The sequence below is a fragment of the Periplaneta americana genome, chromosome 6 (genome assembly GCF_040183065.1).
Source record: "Periplaneta americana isolate PAMFEO1 chromosome 6, P.americana_PAMFEO1_priV1, whole genome shotgun sequence".
Taxonomy (NCBI): domain Eukaryota; kingdom Metazoa; phylum Arthropoda; class Insecta; order Blattodea; family Blattidae; genus Periplaneta; species Periplaneta americana.
This window is the reverse complement of record NC_091122.1, coordinates 99222207-99246451: the sequence shown is the minus strand read 5'-3', so window position 1 is coordinate 99246451 and position 24245 is coordinate 99222207. Positions and strand designations below refer to the sequence as shown.

Sequence of the window (24245 nt, the reverse complement as noted above, 5' to 3'; positions counted from 1 at the left end):
GTAGTGATGGCAGTGGAAAGCAGAAATTGGCTTACTACTTTTTCATAATGGAAATATGGTCACCTACAAGTAAGCCGCACCAGCATAGCTGGGCAGCTACAAAAGCTACGTACTATGCCAGGTTCCCAGTACGTCATCGCCCCGATTCTCTTTGATACCGACGCGCTTGGCACGTTTTGGAGCACCTATTCCAGACTTATCAAATTCGTGACAGGAGAAGACAAAGTGTGTATAATTCAGGTTACTAAATCTTGGAAGAAATGACCGTCTGAGAGATCAAGAAGCAGGTGTGATGTCAGACTCGTGCCAGATCACTCAGTGCTCATGCTCACAAATAAGAGTGACGACAATGCGAAATCAGAAGTCCTGTGTTCCAGTTCCAGTTTCTGATATTATCTCGTTCTTCAAGATACTATTACTAACTTTGATACTGCTCTTGCCTCTACTGCTGCCATCGCTGCTACTGTACCATTGGTTGCCACAGTTGCTCATAAAAACATGAATAAAAAACGAATACACGCATAATATGTAGATACGGTACATACTATAACTTACTTATGGCTTTTAAGGAACCCGGAGGTTCATTGCCGCCCTTACATAAGCCCGCCTTCGGTCCCTATCCTGAGAAAGATTACCGGTAATCCTTTCTCTACCATCATATCCCACCTCCCTCAAATCCATTTTAATATTATCCTCCCATCTACGTCTTGGCCTCCCCAAAGGTCTTTTTCCCTCCGGCCTCCCAACTAACACTCTATATGCATTTCTGAATTCGCCCATACGTGCTACATGTCCTGCCCATCTCAAATGTCTGGATTTAATGTTCCTAATTATGTCAGGTGAAGAATAAAATGCATGCAGTTCTGCGCTGTGTAACGTTCTCCATTCTCCTGTAACTTTATCCCTCTTAGCCCCAAATATTTTCCTAAGCACCTCAAACACCCTTAACCTCTGTTCCTCTTTCAGAGTGAGAGTCCAAGTTAGATACAAACTATACTGTACATGAACAAATAAACATTCATTATGTTCTCTGAAATATGTACCTTGGTTAGCTTAGGCCTACAGCAAAATGTCAGTTGTATCAACTAAATTAATATTGTCGATTTTTGATAATAAAATCCTAATACCCTTATGTGAACTGCAGAGTTGTGCCATCAGTTATACCTTATTCTGTCAGATGCTTCAGTTTATCTGTCCAGTTAGCCATTTGTTATCACTTGCATGGCCAATAGTTTTAGATTGAATCCCATCACCCGCAAAATAGCAGGTGCACCAACACTTACTATTATCCATAGTAGTAGCTGGTACTACTTCCTAATATTACGTTTATTTTCACTTTGTTCTACTGGGTGTTCATTTCAAAGTGTGTCATGACGTCACTGTTGTTGAGTCACCGATTTGAAGCGAGTTTCACCTTATATGTCAGAGAAGTTGCCTATTATTCAAGGCGTTCAATCTGAACTTGAGAACGTGTACGGTATAACTTGAACGTCGCAGCAACAGATGGCGGTATGTACGGTCTGTGTGCTACCATAACCTCATAACCTCTTTCGAACTGTGTTTCGCGCGGGCAAGTCGTACGGAGGGTATGTTTTATCATTTGTTGCGTACGGCAACATTCCACAACACAAATCAAAGGCTCCGTGTCCATGTTGACCGTCGAAATTAATGTCAACAAATACGTAAGTAATCGTCTTAACCCTCTCCCCATATCCCGATAGTACGTGTTTCCAAACAGTTCACATTCCTGCCACTACTGGCGTTACCGTACGTATCGGTACGTACTCTTCAGAATGAACGCCGTACTTGCTAGGCAACTTCTCTCGCTCATAGGTGATACGCCTCTTCGGAAGTGTAGGAAGATTGGATTCTCTAGGCTCATCGGCTAGCGACATGACGGCATACAGCGAGCCATGACACAATTTGAACTGAACACCCAGTATACTCATAAAAAAGGAACGAATATCTCGCGAACTCATTGTCACATGAAGTGAACTGAATGAATTCTCTCTAGAAAATATCTAGGTTTGTCCCGATTCTTTCTTGCCCTTATTACAGAAAGATAAATCGCATTATGAATGCCTGTATTTAGAAACATAACGTTTTCGTAAACGTTGATTTGTATATTAATTTGCAGATAAACCTATTATAGTTCCTCAGAATTATTATTCGTTCTTACCGAAGGCTAGAGAGAGATAGTAACCTACATCAGACCTGGAGGTATTGTGGCTGCCATGCTGGCCGTTTGATCAGAGTTTCGCGAATTCAAACTCCGCCAACAACGGTGGATGTTTAAATGCGATAAAACCAATTTCATCGACGCTAAATAACCTCATAGTTGATACAGCGTCGTTAAATAATCGAGTAAAAAAGTAAAATAATAATAATTTATCGAAATTTGAACTTATTTTCTGATCTCGAAATAATGTCCTCTCATCCGATATTTAATGAAGCAAAACATATGGTACAGTAGTGTAAGGGCAACAGATTCGGAATGTATAGTGGAGGAAGAGAAATTCCCACCCATTGGTCTGTCTTACACCTCCGTATAATTATAATTATGAAGTATGAGATCAAACATTTTCGTGTCGGTGAATAATTTTCCAATTTACGGTAATTAAATTTGTCATGCAGTGCGTTCCTCGTAAGTAAAGATGCTAAAAAAAAAAATTACGTCGCATGTACAAAATATCCATGAAAGGAAAAATCTTTGTCGAAGATAATTACTGACACAGAACACTCCAGATCTGAGACTCTTCTAGTTTCGTAACAGATTAGGCATGATGCTGTTACTTCGAAATTAACAGATGTCCCAAATACTCTGCATTAATGCCTGCGAGATGTCAAAACGCAGTTGGGTCATTCCATGCAAAAAAGTATGTTTTTGAACCATGATTCCCAAAAGTTAAAAATTTTGTAGTAGGTTATTTTGTATGTTCTAAATATGAATTTCACACAATATTATATTTATATTCTTAATAGTTTAGCAACAATCAGAATTTAAAATATTGGTTTAGCAAAGAACAAAGCTTCATTCATTGAAGTTTTCTTACTATGTAAAAGAAGGCGGAAAAGTGATTTCAATGCAATTCTGAAAAGGAGAGCCTAGTTTATAAATGTCCTAAAAATGAAAAAAAAAAATATATATATATATAATTTTTTTTTTTTAATAGTTACCCGCCATAAAATAATTGTTAAAATATAGAGCACAAAATGCAGCTCATTTTTAAAGATGAAAAAACAGATGTTTAATTCTTCAGGGTATATTGATTCCACTGTGAAAGTTTTAGAATGTAGACTTAAATACAATGATAGTTCTTAATAAAAATAACTCACCGGAACAAAGGAGCTCAGCTGGTAGGCTCTCCCGTCGTACAGAATGCTGCCAGATTAAGGTCAGGGAGACGTACACACAGTGCGTATTCCGAATCTCAGCGCTGAGCAATCTGATGGCATCACGGTGTTCCGAATTTCACCGATGGCGGCACTGATGCTCCACCGGTGCCGCACCGGTACCATCAGCTTGCAGAGGTGGTGGCAGTCTCCATCAGCCGCTATCAGTGAATCTGATTGGTCCTTGTATAGGACGGAAATTAGCAGACGATGACATCGTGCACTGTTGTGTCATAGCGGTGTGTTCTGCTTTAGTTCTGCTGTATTGTTTGCAATGAGCACAACGTAAAAACAATATGTTAATGGCTTATGAGCGAACATGTCAACGGACTAGTTATTACTACCGGTTTAAGAAATAAGTTGTTTATGATCTCTTTTCTTTGAACGAGATGGCAGTACGGAAATTTCGCAAAATTTTGCTAGCGTAGCACAGATAACAACTTACACAGTCGCCATGACAGCCATCGATTCTTCCAGCAGTTTTGTTCCTATTTCGCTGCAGCGTACGTTATTGTTGTCCACCGGTCCGGTGAGATTCGGAATACGCTGACAGTGTTTATTTGAGATAACTCATCGTTATGACGTCTCGCGAACGCTGCAACCGCGATACATATCAAGCGATTTTCAACCGTCAGAACAAGAATTAATAATTTTATTAATTTAATTATTCATAGGTTTTTTGAGGTAAGGTCATAAAACTTGGGAGCTGGATTAAGAATAAGATTTTCTTCAATACGAATGAAATTCGAATGAATTTAAATTGTTGCATTCGAATATAAAACTATTTCTTTTTTTTCAATGAGGTGTTTTATGAGCATCCTTTAATATTATTAGAATTAGTCTTTAAGGTATTAAAATATGGTTATTCAGGTTTACAATGGTGTCTCTTTAGCTTTGATGACACTATATAGGGTGTCTAGAATATTTTAAATTATGGATAACGTGTAACTGCCACCCATTTGTCAGTCATCCGTATGACTAAAATATTAATGATATGGCGATCATAGTTGGCAGTTAAATTTATTTTTATAATAACATTATTATATTAAAAACCCCCAAAAAATTCATGATATCACTGGCATATTCTTAAAATTTTCTATGGAATGACCCAGTTCCACTCAGTGGTATTTTGAAACAGAGTCTGTGCCTCAAGCGCAAGCGCGCCGGTCTTCTACCCGTGCGGTCCGGGTTCGGTGTTCCTGCATGACCATGATGGAATTTCTGTTGGACAGAGACATTGCAGAGAGTTTTCTCGGGATACTCCCGTTTTCCTCATTCCGCCAACACACTACCTCATTTCATCTATTTTATATGCAGTAGGCTTAACTAGGCTGAGGTGAGATCTTGTTGGTACGGCTTTCCGATGCTGATATAGAAAGGCTTGGGGCTCCGGATCCTTGAACTTAACTAGGTACTAGTTTGAGGACGGGACCAGGATTGGTCAGGGCTGAGGCAGGATGGCCCATCTGGCAGCATCGGATTCACGAATCCCATCCATGCCACTTGTCAGACGTGATCAATCATCGCATAGGCTATATTATATGGTACGCAATGGGCCAAAACAAGCGCACGTGCAAGGATCCATCTTCGGTTCTGCCCTCGAAAAGCCAACCCAAAGCCAAGAGCATTTTTGGAATTTTTATAAAATGTCATGGAGATTGAATGGACAAGGAAGAAATGTAAGATTTTTCTCATGAACTGAATGTTCCTGTGGCCTTTTTATTTGTGTGTGTGATATTACCATGACACTCTGTAAAAATCTTAGGTTCTTTTAAGCACTTTATTTGAAGTATTAATTTTCCGTCGTGAGGCATTAGGAATCTTGTTCTTATGCAAGATCATGAGCACCATAACAGGTATGTTCTATTTCATGGTTTTGCAGAAAATTATAGTCTATGAAATAATTTTTGAACAAGAGTAGCAACGTGCCCAAGCGCTCACGCAAATAAATGCATGGCGTCACACGCACTTCATCTGTTTACCGGAGATAAGGTGAGGCTGTTTTCCACGCAACAATTTTTCGCTCGGAGTAACTTGATTCCTATTTATAATATTGATCCGCAAACACAGCTACCGCGAAGTGTAATAATTTACGGGACGTTTTATTTTATGCAAATCTTGTCGGCCCATTGCGTCATCCGGAAGTTCACGCACTTTTCAGACTCTTTTGAATAACTTACCGGTTAATAATTTTCCCATAATAACATTGTCAGACGAAAATATCACGGGTCGGTATGGGATGGGAAGCATTTAGGTCACAGAGAAATTCGTGCTAGTTCATATATTCACAAGTTGGGATTTCAATCCTGTGAATCTGGTACTGAAACTCGATTCTCTAGCTAGGCGATGGCCTAGCGATGTGCACGATCAGGTTATTTTTCATTATACTGTAACATTTCGTGCCAAGTCTTGTTTTCTCAGGATTTTTAAATTTACACAGACACGTACAACACATAGGTACATACATTCCATACGTACACACGTACATACGTACATACAGACACACATACAGTATTGTACTGTACTGTACGGAAATTAATTTCTTCGAAAGTGTGGAAACAGTTATTAGAGAGCTGCAGAATAGGGCTTGCAACCGGGTTTCATTCGACCGGTCAGAGAGCCTACGTCAAGGTAGAGCATCCGACCGAATGTTCCAATTTCAGCCGGTTGCCCCTGAGTTTTGCAAGCTAGACAGAACACTGAAATTTTCTGAGTACACAAACGGAGTAACAATTGAAGGAAATTTACTATGTGTAATTTAAAAATGAATTTGCTAATATAGGCCTACAATTTATTGCAATTTATTACACTTATCTTTATAACATACATACTGTAGATGAACAAATGGACAACAAAGAAAAAAGTGTAATGTATAATATGAAATCTGGTATGTAAAGAAATTCAAGAATAGAATAAATTACAATTACTTATTGAACAGAAGAGAAAATATGTACACAGATTCTTTGTAACGTTTACACTTTAAACTCAAAATGCATACCTAAAAAAAAAAATATAATTGTTAATGTATTTTGATTACTCTAAGCAGACGCATTATTTCATTAAGAAATCATTTTTAAGAAAATATGTTTTGCTTTTGACGATACAAACTTAATAGCTGAATGAATGAATGAACCAGTCAGTGAATCACTGAATCAATCAATTAATCAATCAATGAGTCCATGGATGAATGAATCAATGAATGGATGGATCGATGGACAATTGATTGATTGATTGATTGATTGATTGATTGATTGTAGTGAGAAAAGAAGAATGGTCAGTTAAATAGTAGACCTACACGATGATAATCACGTCCTTACAAGGGCTCTTGGAACTCCTGCATGGCTCAGTGCGGTCTGCCTTTGCCGTCCATTCACAAAGAATGAGAAACAACTAGAATATTCGTTAAACCTAACTGAGACTCTTCGCGAGACAGAAGAGCTTTGCACACTGACTATAGCGCCAAGCGTTCGATACCAATAGGCCTATAATTATAATTTATATTTTTCGTAACCGGTTGTGCACGACTCGACTCTTGTTCTTTGCATCACTCCACAGCTAGAAATCACACGACTCCGACGTCAGATAGAACACTTGGCCGGTAATTTTTTCTGTAGCAGTCCTAATCTGGGATAGATCTTTTTATCTTCGGTGTCTAGTGGTTACCTACCTTGGTCGTCGTCTTATCCGAAGTCCCCGGGTTCATAGAGTGACTTCCTCCGGAGGTAAAAAAAAAACTCAAAACAAGCAAGCGAGAAGATCTGAATAAAACATTTAAAATGTAGAAAGCATAGTATCCCTTCGGTTTTCTTCCTTCCCGAATAGAAAGAAAATTAATCCTTCTCTGGCAGTAACTCTAAAACTTAGCCATTCCGAGCAAACTGGGAATTGCAATGAAAAATTATTTTTTAGAAATATTTGTTTATTATTAGTGTAAGACATAGATAAGACTCTAAATTTAAATATTCTAATGTTCTTATTTTGAAAAGGAAAAATATTTTACTAGCTTTAAGGAATTGAAACTAAGTGATCTTGAATGGATAATAGCTTAGATCATAATATATACCCAGATTGCTCAGCCTTATAGGCTTTGACGGTAACAACTTTTGTCAGATTTACTATGCTGCCATCTAGTTGTTACATAAGGAGTCGCGTCATAACTCCCATTTGAATTACATTAGCGACTTGTATCTCCTGTTCGTTTACGGCGGACGGGTGGCGATCCTGGCGGTTGTTCTCTTCAAAATGCTATAGTTATAATATGATCTAGGATAATAGGTACTGTTTTGTTTCCCCAAAGTTTGCAGCACTTACTGGTAGAGAGATCAGCTGTTAATGTATATTTTTCAAGGAGCTATTGTTGAAGAAATATTTTAAGAGTCGGCATTGTTAATTCCAAAGCTCCAGAGTCAAGGAACTTTTTACTTTGTACTAAATTATTTCTGCCATTTATTTTCAGTAGTTTGGGTTAATAAAAATTAATCTTACAATTCAAGTGAATATTTTGATTTCGAAATGTCACAGTTGTTTTGAAACTGGAAAAATTAAGGACATTAACTCAGTTGTAACATCCGTGACATGGAAGAAACAGCTATAAAATATTTACCGATTATGTTTTTGTAAACTAATAGGTTGCCCTGTGATTTGCATAGTTTTCACATGAACATTATGAGAATGAATCTCTTTTTACTTGAGACAGAGACCGGAGTTTTACGCTTTTTGTTAATAAGGTGTGAAGTGAGTAAATCTTTTGTGACGGAACTTTTTCTTTATTTTTTACAATAATAATACATTTTATTCAACAATTTTTTTCTCTAAAATGATACTGATTTCCTAATTTGATTCTAATAATAAAAGTTGACCAAAGTTTTTTCATTTTCAATATATAGAGTTCGAAAATGTAAAAAAATGTAACATCCGCGACAGCTGGAATGGCTAAACTAGGTTCTAATGATAAGTAAGTAATAAGTAGACAACCGATGACATTATTTGTGTTTGCTTCATCTCCCAAGTTTTTTTTTCTTTTAAGAATATATGGTGATTACAGATTTCACGCTATATTTATGGTTACTTTTAAAATTCACAAGGAAACTGTGGTTTCAGAATTCATTTTATTGCTTACGGTTACTTGATGTTCAAAAATGTTTAGGAAATAGTGGTCACGGAATTCGTGTGGCGAAAATTTTAAATACAGGAAATAAACTTTTTTTTGGCAAATAGTAAGATGGATGTGACGTTAGTCAGAATGCTTTTCCTGCAAGGTACACCACCTGTTGAAGTGCGGACGAGGACCTCCTACTCCACTGGCATGTTGCCGCAGTGCTGTGGAATATTTAGCATCGACTCTGCTGTGTACCTGGGTCACGTGACGCACTGGAGAGTATTAATCAGACTGGTTATTTATCGGCTGCTTGCGACGTCACCGCTGTCTTCTGCTTCGCGTCCTTGCGATCCGACAGAGGACTACGATACTTCCATCCCATTTGTGAGTGAAATAAAACGCAACATTTTTCGCCCGAAACTTGTTCCTGCACTTTCTTCTTCGTCGATATAAAATGTGTTACCATTTCAATGTACAACTGATCCATGCTCCATTTCCGGCATGGAAGTGGAATTTATCTCTCTGCTATAGAATAAAGGGGGGGCGTCTCTTGCACTGCGGAGCTTAGACGAATGCTAGTGCTAACCACCTGAGCGGGATAGGGTTGCCAGATATTCCAGTTTGGTGAGACGTCGCGTGTTCCTCTTCGAATGATGAGTGGACATAACATTGTAGGTTAACTAGAAAAATGGTTTAGAGGTAGTGAAGTTATAAAGTTGTGTCTGTTTGCTTTAACAGATTATAAACTTATTTATTTATAAAATGGTATCTGACGTTCTTTCATTATTTGAAATAGCAATGCCAATACGGATTTTGTTCTTGAAGCTTTTGGTATACTTAAGTAATGATTAAATCAAAGTAACTCTGATAATATTGTAAATTTAAAAACTGATAGAAAATACTGTCAGTTCCCACGAGAACTGTGTTCGGGACGGGTCCATACACTTCGGCACGCTTTGGCCCATTGTGCGTCCTACATGTGGGATGATTTTCTAAGTCTGACAGGTGGCATGCGTAGAATTTGTGAATTCGATACTGACAGATGGGCCATTCTGCCTCATCCCCTGATAGAACCAGGTCCTATTTCGCGGACGAGGAGCCTGACAAGCTCCAGGAGCCCGAAGCTCCAAGCTCTTCTTACTCAGTCGATACTGACAGGTGGGCTATCCTGCCTCATCCTCTGGTAGAACCAGTCCTATTTCGCGAACGAGTAGCCTGACAAGGCCCAGGAGCCCGAAGCCCCAAGTCCTTCTTACTCAGTCGATACTGACAGGTGGGCTGTCTTGCCTCATCCTCTGGTAGAACCAGGTTCTTTTTTGCGGAGGAGTAGCCTAGTAAGTCCCAGGAGCCCGAAGCCCCAAGCCCATCTTGCTCAGCCGATAGAGATAGGTGGGCCATCCTGCCTCAGCCTTTGACAGAACCAGGTCCTACCGCACACGAGCAGCCTGATAAGCTCAGATTACAGCAGGGATGTCAATGCGCCTGTATTACGTGATCATACCACAAGCAAAACAAATCCAACAAGGTTCACTTTTTAGCAAGATCAAGTACAATCTTCGCTCTTAAGAAAATGTTGTGCAGGTTCTTGAAAACACGCAGTGTATGCCCTTTGAGATCTCTGGATTACAGCATCGGAAACTCGTACTACGCCAAGATTTCACACCAGCTTATTTTTGTCATTGCAGATGATAAATGAAATGAGGGGGAGGTGGAATTCTTCAGTATATCAGTGTATCATTTAGAAGAATAAAGGCGTTATGAATTAAATAATAATAGCAAAAGAATAGCATAATATATTATACGTAATTAATATAATTTCTCTTTGTTATGTATACATACATTGGGATAAAAATTTCAGACAATTTTTTGCAAAATAATAGTTTGTAATGGTAAAAAGATATGATTTTGTACGTTTTGAGACCTGAAGAATACATAAATAGAAAAAAGAAATACATGGTGTAATTTAAAAGAAAAACATACTTCTTGGTACATTCTTTACAAACGAAAAACTATTTTCTTTTAAACATGTTCGAACTATTCCTTTTTTCACTCGCTATCGTTTTTGTATCTGGAGTTTCTTCATAAAATTAATAGTAAGAAAACTGCAAAACAGTTTTCTATACTTCTTATTCACCTGGTATAGACTAGTATATTTGTAGCAACTGTAATAAACATGTGGCACAGTAGCAGTAGTGAAAGTTACAGTAAAGCTAATGAGATTTTTCGCGCATTTAGAGAAAGAATAAAAGACTTATTTGTGGAGCAAGGCTTGCAACATCAAAACTTTTTCATAATCCTGGTTACGACACTCTAAGCACGGAGACACTGTCAGCTAGACATAAATTAATGTATTAACTACAGTGTTCACGTATTGATCATTTCATAGAAATGCACACAACTTAATCTGAATGCGGGGTTGAGTCTACTGCTCTCGCGTGGATGCCGCCTATGCGCCAAAGACCCACTATGTATCATACCCAGAGGTCCATACAGGTACACCATAGTCCTCCTCCGCTCCTCGCTCAATGATGAATTCAGAGGATGGCCCGGAGGGGAATGTGTCCCACCCGGATTCCAGGAAGTCTTCCGCCCCCCCCCCCCGAGATTTCAAACTTTTTTCTTTTATTAAAAATATAATTTACATAATACTATATTTTAATTCGATAAAACTTTTCATTACCTAAAATAAATTCTGTTATGAAGATTTTCAGGTAGTTGTTTCCTTGTGAGTTGATTTGTTTGTGTGCGTGTGTGTTTTTTTAATCTTTATTGAACAACATGCTCAATTACATTAGTACTACATGTCTGATTTATGCTTACAGGATTACAATTTTCTTACAATCATTTATGAGACGAGATAAAATTTTGTTACTTATGTGTCAATGTCATAGTTCAATACAGTTTTATGCTATTGTGACTAGAATTTAATAACCTATAAATCATTTCTTGAATACTATATATTTACATGTTACATTATTAGGTTTACTGATATTGTGTGCGTGCGTGCGTGCGTGCGTGCGTGCGTGCGTGCGTGCGTGTCCCAGGAAACCCTGCCAAAAATCGTCAACATTATTTTATATTTTCTTTTTGTCGATATGAAACCCACAGAAATTTAAATCGTTAGTTTCCTCTGATTGAGGCTCTGGCTATTACGTACAATGCCTAGTTGCCTCATAAGTGGTGTCTTCTCGGTGTCACTTGTGGGGTTCAGACCTGTCTTCGGACAGTTGACTAAGCAACAAACAGTTGAGAATTTTGCATTTTTATAGTATTTCAAGCATTAATAAAATTATTGGTTTTACTTCCGGATAATGGTTAACACAGTTTAAGAAGAAAAATATTTCGTAAAATTATATTGCACATTTTATTTATCATTGAAAATATTTAAATCCTCTTTTTAACTGGAGAACACATTTGCTATGGGATATGAATTTCAACGTTAATTCCATTTACGTGTGTATTGCAATATTTGCCCCAGCTACATGTAGATAGGGTATTGCTTCCTAAGCCACATTAGTTAACATAATTATTATGTTAAAATGAAAATGTTCTATTTAGGATGAATCTTAGTTCGATGTTTCCAGTTGCGTCAAGAGATAACTTTATTTATGGAGTTAACAGAGAACTCAGTTACACAGGGTGTAAGGGGTATAAGTGCCATTATTTTAACTGATGATTACTCATGTCATAAGGAACAAAAAATGTCCTCACTATTTTTTTCTAATTGCAATATTTAACTAATTATTAAAGTCTACAATATTAGGCGTTTGGCAACGTTTGATGGGGAGGAGAGGGTTTACAGGTACACAGTACAGCTGAAGCGGGGACAGACATACCGATACAAAACAGATGCTCTGTTCCAATGCAGGGGCGGACCAGGCCAACTGTTGTTTACATAAAACGCGCAGCAAACACAAACTTTCAATCTCATTAATAGAAAACTATGGCAAAATTACATTTTATTTAATAATATTGCTCCATTTTTATTGTATGTCTAAAAATAAACAATAATGGTTTACTGCTCAAAATCACATGAACGTTTCTTTCTAATGCAAAATTTTAATCTCGCCCGCTTCCGTAAAGCAGTATCACTTTTAAAGAAACTTAAAGTTTGCGGTTTGTCATATTTTAGAACATGACACTTGACGAAAAATCATTTCTTACAGATAAACCATTCGTAAGTGATTGTCTAAGTTCAGTTTGTTTTCGTATCAATACGAACTCATTAAATTACAATTGAAAATTGTACATACAGATTTATATCAGATTTTTCACGTGTCCATCGTCATTGAGGTCCACGATTTTCGAAATGTGGTGTAATAAGCGCTGAGAAACTGCTACAGAAGTTCGCCGATTAGATAACCTTCTTTGCGGTAAATGTTGACGGTACATCCTTGCCGCACTTGAATTACGACGACTTTCTCCATAAATTATTAACATATCATGATATTCCTGAACTATGAATGACATTGTAAATTGTTTATCGAATACCTACGTATACTAAACTGTCATCCGTTCGGCAGGAGACCTAAGGACAGGGGTTTGAACTCAGCTGATCTTTACATCTGTACAGAGTACATCACCTGCATGAATCCTGCTGAACGTTGCCACGTCTCTCAAGCCAGAATATTAACAAATTTAAGCATGCATTATTATTTAATTTCACGAAAACGTAATAGAACACACAAATATTTATTTAAAGTAATATTAACGCTTTGCTAGATTTACCTACTGATGTAATTGTTTTCGTAATTTTACTAACGATATAAGCACGGAAATAAAATAAGAAATGAAATGTTTTTTTCTGGGAAAACTACAAAGTTTTGACCCTATGTTGTATGGACATTTTTTGATCTTGTAGACCGTCCCCGACGACTGTGAAAAGGACGGCACTTATACCCCTTACACCCTGTAGACCTACGGAAAAAGAATGGGTATTCGGTTTGGTTTCTTAGTGAACGTAAAAAGTCACCTTAGTAAGATTAATAAAATCAAAATTGCAAGCTAGTGCAGAATGAATATTTCAACAATATGAATATTATGAATTATCTAAATAATGTATTTTCAAAATTATATGTAAAGCAGTCTACATCTACAATGTTTTGAACTACTGCAGTTATTTGTTACATTTTGCGTTTGAATCACTGCATTTTATGTATGTCGACATTGGAAAATTAATATATTTTTATTTAAAAGATCTGAAAATTATCTGATACTTCATATTCATGTTCATTATTGTCCTAATTTATGGCGAAGTGTTACTTTCTCTGTAGATATACTGTTACGGTATTGTCATTATCGTCATGATAATAATAATTATCATATCTATAATAATTAATCCCACCTCGTCACCATTACCTCTATCATAGTCTGCAATAACAAGAACAGCAACAAAAACACGTGTAGGCCTAGCCTACATATTGCAGATTCTGATAAATGTTCATTAAAATGAACATAAAGCCCCAAGTTCATATGTGCATTATAAAGCCGTCACTGCATGCAGCGATAACAAGCGTCGTAGCCGTACTATGCCCGACCTTGATTCGTTCACTCCGTGCGGGCAGCGGGGCAAGTATCTGAAGCCCGGTAGGGCACTGTAATGATGGAGCCTGTTCTATAGCAAATACAGGATGATTCAAAAGGTAAGGTCAACTGGTGAGGATATGATTTAGGGTGACATTTAAAGCAGGAAAGTCCTCTGTCTGTTTTATTTATTTGCAACCATTTCAGAATTGCTGATAAAAACATTTTTTTGCTCTAAGTGTCGCCTTGAATCATCTCACCGATTGACCTTACCTTTTGAATCACTCTGTATATCTCGTCCGAATTGTTGCACTAATTCCTTCAGTATTACATCTGTCGAGCGCTTTGTTTTCGGCATTGTACTTTGTTCCACTTGGCACTAAGCAACTCGTCACGTAAACTCAATCTGAATGTTTTTGGTTTTCATAGTACAGTACGCTCAGTACTGTACTATGAGGAGAGGAGAGGGCGTCGTACTGACATCTCCAGAGCACCGGTAACTTGCATCGTGTATTAGGGCCCGAGTCACGCGGTCTAGTCATAATATTGTCGGTAGCAATAAAGGTGATAAGCTCTGTTGCACGTAACCCTTTGACGTTGTTTGCTTCTATAATGTATTAAGATTATGTTACTAATTAGTTTCTTTATTAAACACATGGTAATACATTCCAATGATTGGAGTTCAAATTTAATCGTTCGTCCACGCATATATGTATATTTGAAAGAGAGCAGGATGCCAAATTTACAAGCGATGGTCACATCATCGGCGTGGTCTAGGGATTAGCAAGCGGGACTCGTGCTCGAGCATGGGTTCGAATTTCGCTTGGACTGATGACCTTATTGGTTTTTTCTCTCAGTTTTCTCTAATTGAAAGGTCAGGTAATGCCTTGACGAATCCTCTGTCTCATCTCTTCCGAAATAGATCTCGCTATCACTAATTGAATCGTTGCCACATAGCCGGACGGTTGATACAGTGTCATTAAATAGTCGAAGAGAACGTGATGTGTGCTATAGAGAAAACATGTTTTGTTACAATACCCATTTCGTAAAATAGAATTACGCTTCCTTAGACTAATAACTACAACTTTTAAAATTATAAAGATTAGTAAAACTGTACATCGTCTTGTAGAGATACAGAAAACATGCGTGCAGAATATTTTCCTATAGAAACTGGCATTATGAGTTCAGTTAGGTAGTACATGTAAACTCGTCAATGAAGGCATAACATTTGAAATAATGACTTGAGCATACGTTGCACAATGCTATATGGACCATGCATTATACATGTATCTTCAGGATCTACAGATAAATATGTAAATTTACTATATAGAACATAAATTCACCGACAATATCTCACGAAATTGTTCAATAAAATGTAATTTAAGTTTATAAACCCAGAAGTTTTTTGAATAGATCATAAGGGCGGCATTTCGTCAGGAATATTTGGTGTATATGGTGAGTCTGTTACAGCAGCTGTAGGTCGAGGAAGGACGAACTTGACTTGGCTTTCCGTCATGTTTTCACTGCTAAGGTCACATTCGTTGGAGTACGGTACCATAAAAGTAATCTTTGTTTGAAATGCTCTTTCCGTGTTTCCCTCGAGAACATACACCTTCTCAGCGAGTTTAATCTGAACGATAAATTTAACCCGACTCGATAATACTCCGTCACGCACGGGAGGTCATGTCATGTCAAGGCCGGCATTGCGGCTTGTGGTAATGGATTGACGCTTTACGCGGTATTTACATCCTATCAGCCAGGGTTAGCTTCAAATGCAATTATACACACAATACGTACAAATGTGCAGTTAATATACACTCAAGACCCGCTTAAAGTGTTATCTCTGATGTTTGCCCTGCACGTGGATGTAAAACGTGCATAGGAAAACAGCCAAACTTAACTTTTTCTCCTGTTCGTTTCAAAAAGTCCTACTCTGTTGCATTTTCCTTCTTCTTATTTGTCCTTTGTTTCTCGAAAACATGGTATGGTTGTTTTTTATCTTAGCCTATAGGTCTGCATAGTGATTTTGCATCCTTTACCCAAGTGTCCCTATCTCGGAGCGACGTGCAAATCCATAGTAATTTTTGCTCCTATAGGTGTTGTCCACGGTGTATCATACGAAGCTAACTACATAGCACTATATGATGATTAATGGAGCAATGGTGCATTCAGTTTGAGGAAACGGAAGTACCAAGTACAGCCTTTGACCACCACAAGTTCCACTTTGATCCATCGGGATTCGAACCGGTTTATCCTGTTATATTGCAAAAACTCTCTATCTCAATAGTAGTGATGATGATGATGATGATGATAATAATAATAATAATAATAATAATCTTTATTGTCATTGAGTGGAAAACTATATTGTAGACATTGTCAGTGATACAATCTTACTACAATACATTTCATAGATATAATCCGTGGCGCTACAGCCCGTGAAGGGCCTAGACCGACCAGCCGGCTGCTGGCTCGCCCACATGCCGAAGCAGTGGTGAACGATCATCCAACCAGAATGGAGGTATCGTGTGGTTAGCACGATGATCCCCCCCCCAGCCGTTGTAGCTGGCATTCGCAACCGGATTTCGCTACCTATCGTAGCTCCCCAAGTGCATTCACGATGCTGGGTGGGCACTGGTCCCATACACTGGCCGAAATTTCATGAGAAAATTTCTTCCCCCATGAGGACTGGAACCAGCGCGCATTCTGTAACGCAAGTCCTAGGCAGGATGCCTTAGACCACGACGCCACGGCGCGGGACATTTCATAGATATACAAAACATAAAATTTAATTATAAAAATAATATAAATGTTTATAAAATTATATAATATAAAATTAAAAGTGGTATATTTACTGGATAAAAGACAGTATCAAGTACTAATTTTCGCATGTTTAATAACTAATTAAGAATACTACAACAGATGTTAAAAATAAACTTAAAAATGCACATAAGGTAGTGCAATTTGCTCTGTTCATTATTATATTGAAAAATTAAGTACTAATTGATTCACCACTAAGTTGCATTAAAAATCTCACTACTAAACACCATTAAGAAACAACAACCACAACTGATAAGTTTGAGACTGCATTATTTGAAAATGTATGTCCATTTCAAAGAACTCATTGATTGAGTAATTAACCAACTATACAATTTTGTTCTGTAACTTTCAACAGGAAGAAGCTGAATGTTTATAGGGAGGTTATTAAACAATTTGATTCCAATCAACTTGTAATATGTTTTCGTCACACTAAGCCTACAAAGTGGATAATCTAATAATTGCCTATTCCTCGTTGTATAATTGTGTGTCTCACTTCTCAAGTTAAATTCGTGCAAAAGTTCTTTCATAAACACTAGAACAGGGCTGCTCACTGTTGACTCGACTGAGTCATAAACACCACCTCTCCTTTTCTCCTACCACTTCGCAGCGCAGCCAGTGCAGTTGTTTGTAGCGAACAGTAGGAGAACATCATAAACATTCAGTGCCAGATTCATCATGGCTAGTCGATTCCGGCACAATTTCCATAACGAGTGGGCAGTGTGAGTGCAACAATTTTCAAATCGCTCAATAAACTCAAAGAAATTTGCATGAATCGAAGATTAAATTATAAGAATAAAAAAAAACAGAAATATCAAGATTTAAAAAAAACTTACTGTCTTTTACTTTGACAAAGTTGTATAAAATCTTAAATAAATAAAAGTTTTGTTCTTACTGTACTACATTGATTTTTATACAAGTGTTTCCGGGCACGATTCCTACAGTATGTATTCTTAATATTATAGTTGTAATTCCCTGGTAGAGCGGAAAGAAGACCTGATGGCCTTATCTACCAGGTTTAAATATATAAATGTGTGTGTGTTGTTTTCATAAATTTAGTTTGTTGGTATAGACCGTTTCCCTCGAAAAACGTTGGTATATTTTAACCAAAATGCTTCTGGCGTAGAGAGTAAGAAAATAACTACGGTATTGAAACTTATCTAATTCGAAATCTTGAACAAAGGTAGGCGGCCTCTTACCGGAACGGATCCGTACGGCGCGTTCGGAGTTTTATTCTTTGCATTATTTTACATGGAGCATCGTCCATTGGGCCGTATCGCCTCTGTCTGCATGACCGGATTCCGTCCAGAATTCTGTCCAGGGAATTCTAAACGGATTTACGTATGGTCCAAGCTCGAAAGAGAAAATATCATGGCAAATATATCGATTGCAAGGTCTCCAGTCGCGATTATATTGAAGGTATGATCAAATGGATGACGTGAAGCTTATTTTATTATTAAGTCCAACAGCATGAAGAGCTTTAAAATTTATGAAATTAGAATTATAGCAATGTAATATGGAGAAAGAACATATGGAATGAGATTGGGAAAATACTAAATTTACCAGGCATGTCCTTCATTGTAATTTAAGTTAGTCTACAGAGCTATTCATTTTATTTCCAGGTTCAGTTCAGAACACTACAATGAAATAATGCGCCCTAGCGGTAAATTACAACACTATTTGATGATTCATTCGGAAATGCGGACAAGTGAGCTATAGCCTACTGTGATAAAAATGCGAACTCAATGAACGAATTTTTTCCGGTAAGTGAGCACCTACCTTATTTCGATTTTCTTTAATAACCCCTCAACTTCGAATTAACCTAGTTCGACTCTGCATTATGTACAGGGACATCATTTTATTTTTACTTCAATTTTTATTGTACCTGAGTTTTTTAATGTACTTCACTCCCACCCCTTCTACTAATGAAGTTCAACCGTCCTCCACACAGGTCCAAGACCGCATGTACAGTCATAGTAGCCTTACGGTCATAGTAAACAGTACGTTCCAAAATATGTTCGCGTTTTCCAGTGACGAAAGAGCTTTCAATATTGAATCATTTTCGCACAGGTACTATCGTCCATTTTCCTAAGTCGCATCCCGGTTTCCCCTACCTGCTTCTATTCGCCTCTCTGTAAAGGCAAGTGGCTGGGCTGTCTTAGCTCTGAGAATATTAATTTCTGTTAGGAATTGGACGTCTACGTAATATTATGCTACTGTTTAAAATAACTTAAATAAAAGGACTTCGTTAAGTAACTAACTGTCATGTGATTTCCCTCTTTTCTACGACCCTGCGACATAACCACTTGAACGGACAGTAGATAGCATGTCCGAGTAATTTTATCTTTTTGGATTGGGTAGAAGAGAAGATTGAATGTACAGTACGTAAGGTACTCTTTTATAGAGTAGGTACAGAATTATTTCAACATGAGTTAAACTGGTACGAAGGACGAAACTGGTAATTGGAATTACGTACAATACTCTATAGTGCGATAATATGCAAAAAAGAACTCAAGCCTGTATCAAAATGAACGGCCACCATTTTCAAAATTGTGTTTAAATATCCATATTATGATTATTTTTCAATTTAACTTCATTCTCTATATCGTACGCTAATGTGCTGTAGACAGTATAATATACACTGCATAATGAATACGTCCGCATGGAGAGCTCAGTTCGTGAGTAAAAACACTCATAGTTAATACTGTACTGTATTTTGATTAAACAAAAAGCAAATGAAAGTTATCAAACTCAAAAGCGTGATATTTCCTAGTTTACGTAAATGGATGAACTACATTTCTTCCCTCCTATACCTAGTAAAGTGATTTATTTGTATATTACGCCAGTAACATCGAACTCAGTCATGGAAGGGGGTACCAAACGGTATTTCTGGTTGTCAACCGTTGATCCAAAGGCATAGCCAGGTTAATATTAGAAATGTTAGTAAAAGTGATGGGACATTATCATTATACGTAGTGATACAAGATCACCGATTAAAAGAAAAGAATAAGCACAATACATGTCATACGCATACTTACCATTTCAAATAAAGTATTGCAATTGCCTGTACGGAATCGATGTCAGGCTTGTCGTATTTATAGGCGTGTACGTTACGACTTGAGCCGGCCGCGTCGGAGCACTTGCAAGTTTCGTAAAAAGTGTAGCGAAAAGTAACATTGCTTGCAAGCGTCGCCCTCGGACTGGCAGTATTTCCGCCCCAAGAGGGCCGCACTCGGCAGTTGGCAGCAGTCGGTCGCGCAGTGAAGACGTTAATCAGGCACATGGTCCATTAGACACGGAGATCCTGCTGTAGTGGGTCAGTTGACCACGTGGTCGACGAGTGGCGCGTGGCCAAGCCGAGCCTCGCTCAGGTGAGTCGCGGACCTGCCGGCCTGCTGCACGCTGCACACTGCCGTGAGTACACGGGAAACACGTGCTTTCAGCCTCTACACACACAATTTTGTTGCTGATTATTTGTTTAACGACAGTATTAAATTGCAGAGCAGATACTATTCGGTCCGTCAAAAAATAAGAATAGTAACCTAGTAGAAGAGTAGAAACGGAAGTGCCGTACATAACGAAAAACCATTCCATAGCCTCTTGCATTCTAAAAAAAAAAAAAAACACGTTTTAATGGGGAATGATCTTATACAAGAGCGGTATGGTTTGAATTCTTTTTTCCATTGCTAGTGAAATATAGAAATTGCGTTCCGCAACTTGAATCTGTTTTCATCTGCAGATTAAAGAGAGGAAGGGTTAAATAATTGTCCGACTTTGTAACAAACTTCAAAGAAGCTGCATCCTATATTTCTCAACCTTTTCTGTAAACATTCCTCCTTCCGTTTTTAATATTTCATAAATACTGTCATAGTAAATATGAACATAAGTTAATAGTCCACCGCTGTGGAGTAACGGTTAGAATGTCTGAACGTGAAACGAGCTGCCCGGGTTCAAATCCTGGTTAGGACTAGTTACCTTGTTGAGGTTTCATCCGTGGTTTTTCTTTAACCCAGTAAGACCAAAAGCTGTCTAGGTTTCGGCGCTAGTCCCTGGGCTCATTTCGTAGGCGTTATCAACTTCATTTCACTCAAACGCTAAATAACCATCGCAGTTGATAAAGCGTCGTAAAGTGAAGTAATAAAAAAGTTAATTTCAATTTGCAAAAACAGTTATGAAAGGTACTATTATGCAATTAATAACACACTCATATTTTTTTTAATTATTCAGGGATTATCGCAATAAATACCATCATATGAAATATGAAGTTAATGAAGTGACTTTATTTATTAAAAATATAGGAAAAGTGCTTCGGTAATAATTACTGCTTTTTCAAAACTGCATCAAATTAACTTCAGAGCCTTACTGAAACGCTGTACAGACTTAAAAGTTAATTAAGGGATTAAGGAAATGTGTGTGTGTCTAATACCTACCCACTTCACTTAACGTGATTCGGGTTCCACATACTGCGGATAGATGGCAGGACTGTGACCCATTTTCAAGTTGCACACCACTTCGGCGGGCCACGTTATGCATGATGTGTATCTGTGAAGAGTTATGTCGTGTACTACGTGAGTGTATGTGTAAGTGTTCGTGTGAGTGTATTGTAGGGAATAGGTGATGATGATGATGATGATGAAGGGAGAAGGGGAAACCCGGGTCGGCACGTAGCCTACTCCTGTCGAATAGCACCAAGGAGACCGCCAGGCTTAACATCCCCATCCGAAGGACGAATCACTATCAATAGTGACATATGCCTTCTCTTCACATGCACTGCGGAGAGATTTGGGATTTAACCCAGGCATATTTGTACACAATCTAGTGATTAGAAGTGTGCACCGCCATCTCTCATAGTCCCGAGGTAGGAATTTTACATGAAAATATACTTAACGGTAAACTTGATCCTGTTTTCGTAAAATAGTAACGTTCATTCTTGGATTAACTGTACCTAAAACTACAATTAAATAATTCTCTGGATTTAAACGGTTTCGTATCTTATTTTTCATTTCAGTTAAATATGAAAAACTGGAATCACACAAATTTGTAGAAACAAAGGGAAGAAAGTTCCGTCAAGGTATGAACTGGCAACACACTCTAAATTCCCAATGAGTATAGGTACTGTATTAACTATTAGAAAGAAATTGTACCCTCTCAGCCCTCTTTAACTACCGCGAGGGATACACGTACCACTGATAAACACTGATCTGTATGCTCAAGGTTGCGGGTTCGATCCTGGCGCATAATTTAATTTAACACTGATCTGTATTACGTGTTCGCTTGACCACAGTCTAAATTTCGGGTGCCAAGTTCTAAGATGTAACTATAGAAATTTACATTATTGTATATTAAAATGTTCCGTCCTACATCTGTTTTTTTTTTTGTGCTAGCTGGAAGCAGAGATTATTATTTGCCCTATTAAGTTGCCCTAGTCCGAACTTTTATTATACCTATTTAATCTACTTTTTACTTCCATTTCACCTTCGACAGAATTTTTTTACTCTACTCTGTCCACTTCATACTGTAGTTACTTCTTTCTAACATTTGTAAAATGTTAATGTTATGTTTTATTTAACAACGCTCGCAACTACAGAGGTTATATCAGCGTCGCCGGATGTGCCGGAATTTTGTCCCCAGGAGTTCTTTTACATGCCAGTAAATCTACTGACATGAGCCTGTCGCATTTAAGCACACTTAAATACCATCAACCTGGCCCGGGATCGAACCCGCAACCTTGGGCATGGAAGGCCAGCGCTATACCAACTCGCCATCATTCCTGGTATCAAGAAAGTCGCTTTCGGCAGGTCATCTGTGTTTAAAGATCTTTTCTAAACTATTGGACTGATCTCTTAAAATGTTTCCAAGTCAACCGGGAATAATGCACACGAAATATAACTATGGTAGGCTATTAAAAACTTAATAGGAATTAATTTGAGAAAAAAACGGAATGTCCATGTACCAGAAGTTTGCTCTAAAACCACTGTTTAAATGCTATATCTTACGCAAATTAAAGAGATAATGAAATTGTGTAAGCAGTTATGTGAGCAGTATGCCATAACACTTAATTTATACGTATATATAGGTAATATTAGTGTGATTTTACGGTATACTTACAATCGAAAATTTATTTAGATTATTACACTTTTACTACGTCATACTACATTTGACCAATAAAACGGTACGAAACGATGTGTTTCAACAAATCATGGCTGCTTATTCTACAATTTTATCACTTCCTTAGCATTTGTTTATATTTATCACTTCCCTAGCGTTTATTTCCTTGTTTCAAACTGCAAATTCTTTGCGGTACTGTAAAACATGCTTTGCGATCGTCATTTGTTTCCCGCGTACATAGTCGACTGAAAATGGTGGCTTCGTTCAAACGTTTTGGTGAAGCTAACATCTATACCAGTGGTCACCAGCTCAGAGCACCCTGGGGCAAGCGTCTCTTACCCGCGGAGAACACACTGCACTATGGTGCAATCGTAGCTGCTAGCGGGTAAGCTCTCTGCCTCTTCCTACTGCACCACGGGGCACACGGGACGGCTCCGCTTACTCTTTACCCATTTCAGCGAGTGCTGACGACCACTGATCTATACTAATAATAAATCTGTATCCAAAATTCTGTCTTGTAATTTTGTTTTTCCAAAAATAATTTGTGTCAACATGTATAATTAACCATCCTGAGATAAAAAATCGCACTTTTGACGTTTTTGTTTGTATGTCTGTCTGGATGTTTGTTACCTTTTCATGGAATAATGGAAGAACCGATTTATATGAAAATTGAAATATAAATTAAGTTTGTTCTAGGTTTTAGGCTATGTGGGATTCTAAATACTTTATTTAAAATGAGGATTATAAGGAGACCTGAATTAAATATATCGAAATATCTCGCTTATTATTGATTTTTATGAAACAATTTTATAACAAAAGTTTATTTAAAAACAGTTTCCGATAAGTTTTATTCTATGAAAAATTTTGATAGGATTGATATTTAACGAGATATACGATTTTTAAAATGGCAATTCGTTTTATCAGCGCCTCCTCAGACTAATAGGCTATAATGAAATGAAAACAAATGACTTAATCTATAACGGGCCTCGCACAACAACAAACGGAAGCTACTCCTTTGACACTATTTTATAGGGATATAATAATTGTATGATGGGGATATATAAATATTCATTAATATTAATATACAGATAATGTTTGTATGTTTTATGGAGTAATCTCAGAAGGTACTTCATCGATTTGTCTGTATATGATATTACGGTAACTCCTGGGTGAATCGAGGACAGGTAAGACTGAAATAGATTCTTACGCACAGAAAACTTAATATCCTGTCTCAATATTATAGGCCTATTACTTGATTATTTAAACTTTATTTGGTCCACATAAAATATCTAATTTTATACACTTCAGT

General features: G+C 37.6%; 1 protein-coding gene across 5 annotated transcripts in view; it reads left to right on the top strand.

Annotated features, from left to right (window-relative positions):
- Pkg21D (Protein kinase, cGMP-dependent at 21D) overlaps window positions 1-24245 on the top strand; it is a 559173-nt gene that overhangs the window by 63872 nt on the left and 471056 nt on the right. Inside the window, exon 1 of one of the 5 annotated variants that reach the window (XM_069828547.1) lies at window positions 18451-18591. The exons of 2 other annotated variants lie outside the window; for them this stretch is intronic. The gene's annotated coding sequence lies outside the window, so the exon portion shown is untranslated. Of the gene's footprint in view, window positions 1-18450; window positions 18592-19910; window positions 20243-24245 lie in introns of those variants that run through there. 2 more of the 5 variants (XM_069828545.1, XM_069828546.1) reach the window with 2 other exon arrangements.